Source organism: Oryzias melastigma, linkage group LG4, assembly GCF_002922805.2.
Source record: "Oryzias melastigma strain HK-1 linkage group LG4, ASM292280v2, whole genome shotgun sequence".
Lineage (NCBI taxonomy): Eukaryota > Metazoa > Chordata > Actinopteri > Beloniformes > Adrianichthyidae > Oryzias > Oryzias melastigma.
In genome coordinates this window covers 11,707,189-11,713,257 of record NC_050515.1, presented here as the reverse complement: position 1 = coordinate 11,713,257, position 6,069 = coordinate 11,707,189, and positions in this window count along the sequence as shown.

Here is a 6,069-nt window from a genome sequence, read left to right as displayed (position 1 = left end):
AAAGTAATAATTTAAAAAAGTAAATAACTCAAAAGTTTGATGTAATCAATAACTCTGCCGTGTAGCGCCCCTCCCTTCCTGTCTCTTCTGCTGTCTGGTTGGGGGGAGGAAAGGGGCCAGCTGTGTTGGCCGCTTATTTAAAACTTGGAGGAAACACGGGTTCAAAGCAGAGGTTTGTCTGTTTTACTTCCAGCTGAGTACTGCCTGCTCCGTGGAAAAGTCAGTTAGCGCACTTGTTTGCAAATGCCTAATTGCCCTGTTTGAGCCCCAGCTGGGGCATTTGAATTTTAGATCCTTCAGGAGGCGCCAACTATATTTTTTGTCTAGGGCGCCATGCAACCCAGGGCAGGGCCTGCTGACTCAGAAACAGGAAAGTGAGGGGCGAGATGTGAAGAGGTAGTGTGCTGCTTACACAGACAGTCAACGTTGCCAGATTGGGCAGTTTCCTGCACAAATTGGGCAGGTTTTTACTTGGGCTTTTTTTTTGCCCAATCTGGCAACACTGTAGACAGATAGACATAAACTCTATAAGTAAATTCAAGCTCCTTATCGTACATCTTAAAGAAAAACTGCAACAAAAGTATAGAAATTATCGATCTCATCACGCTAGTATCGGTACTTCATCTTAGTATTGATACTATAGATACTTTGATCAATACACACACCCCTACTGCATATTGTGTGGAAGTATTTTCAAAAATACTTGTAAGTTTAGAAATCCCAGAAAATATTTCATGTTGACACTAGCTTCAATAAATTATATATTTTGTATTGATAAAATACAGGGGGAAACAATAGAAAAACAACTTTGAATCCTGTTTTTTCAGCTAAATAACCCACTGTTCTTCTTCTTCTTTTTTTTTCGCGAGAGACATATCTAAAAGATTTATTATGTTGCCTTTTCCTTTAAAAAACAAGAATACATTCAAGGATTAAGTCTCTTTCGTGGTCAGACATGAAAAATGTTCTGAAGGTAAAACATGTTAGGTTCATAGAATAAATGTTCAAAAAACAAATTAAAGTCCGTCCAAGAAAAAAAAAACAAAACAAAACAAATGAGAACATTTTCATCCTCTTGAGCAAGACTGCATGATTCAAAAACCATGTTTGTGTCTCATGTATTTATGAAGTTCTGTTTTTTTTTTTGTTTGTTTTTTATTAAAAGCTACATTGCTGCACAACCAACTGATACTTTTAAAATGCTTTTTCCCTGATGGATTCCTATGTTTCTGATGTGGATTTTACTCTTTCCAAAGACGATTGCAAAGTGCTGTTAACATTTAACATATAATGAGATTAAGTCACTTTTCGTTAATGACCACAATATGTTGAAAAAAATTCTGTTTCACATTATACGTAAATGTGTATTAAAAAACTGAATAATCTGGGCAGGCTGTGGTGCAGAGCAATCGACCTCCGATGATGATCACAGGGTTGGTTCCTACCTCGAAGTGCCCTTGGGCAAGATAATGAAGCCTACATTGCTCCTGGTGGTTATGGATTTGCACCAGTTTTAGGCATCAGTGCACTAATGAGTGTGAATGGGACTCAAAAATAGTAGTAAAATACTATATAAGTATACACCATTGAATGTATTTCCTTTAAATGTTGGAACTCATACATGCACTTCATATCATAAACACAAGCTAAAAAAAATAACATCATATTTAAAATTTTAAATTATCATGCCACTGTATATTTCCTCATTGTATTTATTTTACCATAAATGCTACTTTTATTTTTGGTACTGTTCCTTTTTTTTTGCTATAACTGTTTTGCGTTTTAAGCTGACAGATATTAGCAGGAATTTGATTTGGGATAGCTCATTTAATCTTTATATATATATATATATATATATATATATGAATGTTTTTTGTTTTTGTTCTCATTCCAGCTCCTAAAGAAAACTTATATGTAGAAGGAGATATTTTCTTGTTTATTTCCTTGTTTATTTTATTCCAAACCTGCTTTTATGTGTGGAAGTTAACATACATGCAAAAATGCATTTCCAGTTTGGTTGAAATACATAAAACATCACTAGACAAATTCAGTCAAAGGGAACTGACTTTAGGGCTGGAGTTATCAGTGCTTTGGCCTCACAGCGAGAAAACCCTGATTTAAATGTGTTTTGGGATTTTAAGGGTGGAGTTTGCGTGCTCCCCCCCCCCCATCCTCCTGTCGCTTCCTCCCACAGTCCAAAAACATGCTTCATAGGTTAATTGGTTTCTCTGAATTGCCCCTTTGAGTGACTGTATGGCCCCGCCCCTCGTCTAGCTCCAGCAGCTTTGTGACTCCAAGAGGCGATTCAGCGAGTTCTGATGATGGATGGATGATGGGAAGTGACTCCCCAACCCACCATAAAATCATCATACACCAGAAAAAAAAGGTCTTGGGAGCTAACATTTTTCAAACTGGGGGATTCTCAAGCACAGATTTCAACTTCTTTTGGAACAAACAGGTCAGCCAAACTTGAATTACAAAGTCAGAAAAGATTATATTCTAAATAAATGACATTCCAAAGAAAGACTGTTGGGAGACAGAGAAAGAAGACGAAGTTAAGACCTGTCATACATTGTAACTGAGTAAGCCTGAGTGATTTTGTGGTCCACCAAGGATGTTAAACCTTTCTTTGAAAGTTTATTGACAGGATTTATTGTGATTTAGCAAAAATGTGAAACATTCCGACAAACATGAACAGATTTAAACTGTAAAAAAAAAATAAAACATTTATTTTAACTGTTTGCTTCATATGTATGTTTATATTTTGCTGTTATTTAAGAAAAACTTTGAAAAAAATTACAAAACATTCTTTTTATTCCTGGTAGTAGTTAAATTGCAGTTCAGCATTCCATTCAGAAATAAAATATATTTCACAAAAAGCTTCTAACACTCATTTCTCAACTAGCCCGTCCATGTTTTGAGATTTAGAGAAGTAATTCATCAGAAATCTAATCCCAGTTCAGACACCTCTGTGTATGAATTACACGCTGACTGCTTTGCAAAGGTTCACACTTAGTGATGGCTTATTAAAGACAGATATACTGCAGGCTCTGTGCTTTTCATCAGCAGCTAAACACCGTAGAGGCTTACTCCTGCTCCCAGCATCACTTTGTGGAGGCTTTTTCCAGTAGTGTTGATGATTGAGCAAGACTGCAGTTGGAAGCCAAGACGGCTTGATCAGCAGTAGTTGTGTGCAAATGTTTATTTATGCACTATTTTTATTTTACTGTTTTATAAATTGGACCAAAACACATGGATTTGTAGTTGTTGGCTGGTTCAAATCCCGGCTGGATGACCTCTGAATGATGTTTGTGTATTCTCCCTGTGCATGCGTTGGTTGTTCCACTCAGGCGGTAACCCATAGTGTAAAAGTGGGTATTTAAAAACAAATTCATGTTTTTTATCATATTTTGAGCTATTTTAAGTGTTCCAAGTGTTCTTTAATTATTATTGTTCCATGATTTTAAAAAAACCTGTTGTTTTCTACGACATTGTTAGGTCAAACTAGGTAAACTGATGTTTTAAGAGATTTTAGTAAGTAAAAGAAAAATAAACAGAGTTAAAATTAAATAAGAATTTAAGGTAATAAAATGGTAAAAGGCAATAAATGTTAAGAGAAAATGAATTTGAGTGAGTAAGTAAATAAAAATAGGAGAAAAAGGATAAATTGATGATGCAAGTTATTGAGTTAATAGCATCTCTAAGTTGTGGGCGGGACTGTTAGTGTGGACCCCCCCCCCTTTCATCTGCTCCTACAACAGTTTGAATAAATTAAAAACTATTTTGAGCTTAATTTTCTTTTTTTTGTGTCCTCCATCATCAGAAAAAAAACAAAATATGTTAAAAACACCAAAAACAGGATTTTCATCTGTGCGGTCCTTTAAAGGTGACCCTTAAGCAACTTAAGCAAAACCCAGGAGGCAAATTTAGATTACAGATTGATTATTTGGATTATTTAAAAATGTATCAGTTTAGCTATTCAAAACATATAGTCCTGTTATATAATACATAAATCTTTAACTGAATGTATGTATTTTTCAGAGTGATGGACTTGCAGCTTTGAGCAACAAATATCCAGTTACACTGAATACACAGAAAAGCAGTTATAAATGTTAAATTATGCATTTTACGATTATACAAGAATCAATAAAATTTAATGCATTTTTGAACTCTACCACATGCACATCAACACACAAACAGAGTGTGTCCGAATCTCCGTGTAGACGATGACCGAAAAGGTTAAAAGACGCATTTAACTGTTTTTAGGTTTAATCATGCAAGCGAGTCATTTGACGGCACTCTCTGTTCTATCACAGCTTTTCCCTCTTCATCACATAAAATGGAAACGCTTACAGATGAATTCCGACAGCTCCGTTTTTTCCACATGTACTGGGAAAGGTGCGCATTAATTAGACTGTATTTATATAGCTGGATTGCTTTAGAATCCCTCTGTGAAAAAGAGAAATGGAGAAAGAAGGTAGAGTAGGCTATTCTAGATAAGTGTACCCTTGGTATTTCAGGCTAAAACAAGTGATGAATTATATTTAAAAAAAAGAACAACGCTCTGCACAGAGAAACAATTTTTGAAATGCCATCATAGCCAAACATAAAGGCAGCGGTGTGTTGTGTTTTTCTTGGGCAAAGATAGTGCTCAGACACTTTTATATAATAAAAAAAATAATATGTGAGGAATTAAAATGTTTTTGATGAATTTCTTAAAAAGGGAAAGTCAGTTTAAAAATAAGAACAAATGAGCTTTTGTTGTTAAGCTTTGCTGACAAAATGGTGATGTTTTGCTCATCTTTCCACTCTCCTTTCCTAAAATGTGAGCTTTGGATTGTGTTTTAAACAGCTGATCTTCAGTACGAGTTTCCTTAATGGTCTCAAAAAGCTCACATGATACAGTCTAATTAGAGTAAATGACGTATTGTTTCTTTAACCCAAGTTGAAAACTAAGACAGAGCCAAAACTGAAATAAGTAATGAGCTAAAAGATAGTTAAATGACCTGGAACTGAGTGAACACAATGTAATCTGATGAACTAGAAACTCAGACTTTCTTGCCAGAATAGAAATACCAGAAAACAGGGACACATTTTTGTTATTCCTGGACCCTCAGTTCACATCCTTTCCTTGGTAGTAATCTTCGGGCCGTGTCCTTCGAGGAGAGCTTCTCTGAAAGTGGATCTGCTCGTCTTGTGTATCCAAGGAATCTGCTTATCTGATGTTGACTTCCTGAGATCTCGCCCGTAAACAGACCTGAAGTCCACTCCTCTGTCTAAATATCCCCCCGAAAGTCTCATGGGGTAAGAGAAAGAGGAAGTGGAGAGGAAGGAGGAAAGATGCAGGGAAAGGAAGGAAGAGCGAGAGATGTGAAGAGAGGAGATGAGATGGAGTCGCCGTACAGTTGAGTGAAAAGTCTGGACAAAGGGTCAAATTGTTGTTCAGGTTAGAAAACCGGTTTCCTCAGGCACTCTCGATCGGCCTTTTAAAGTACCACAAACAAATATCAAGTTACTAATCATGTTCTCTTCACTGCCGTTCTTCTTTATTCACCCAACCAACCCGTTTTTTTCCATCTTGTAATAATGCGCTACCCCAAGTGTGGATAATGTTATTAGAGCTTCAGATATGGCCCCTGTTCCAAGTAAAATAAAGCAATAATGTCCAGAGGCATGCGGGAACCTGACAGCTGGGCTTGGAGTAACTCGAGTGCCTCAAAAGAGCTGACTTCTGTCCACGCTTTTCCTAACTTTCGTTCAGCAGATCTGCTTCAGGTCCCTCGCTTATTTCAATCTGTGAATATCTTCTTTAATAGTGCAGGTTCACCTCAATTCTTAGTGGGAAACTGTCAGAAAACATGATTTTTTATTTTTTTTTTAATCGTGAAATACGAGGTCAGAACTCACAGCCGTTTAATTTCTTGTCTGAAAATCTTTGCAATTGAAGCAGATAGCTGGAGCATGATTTGGATCTCGCAGGTCCTTCAGGACCCAAAGCAAATTTCCAAAGAATGAGCCGTTTTAGCTTTTCCACAAGTTGGAACAGGTGGTCCAAAAAAAAAAAAAAAA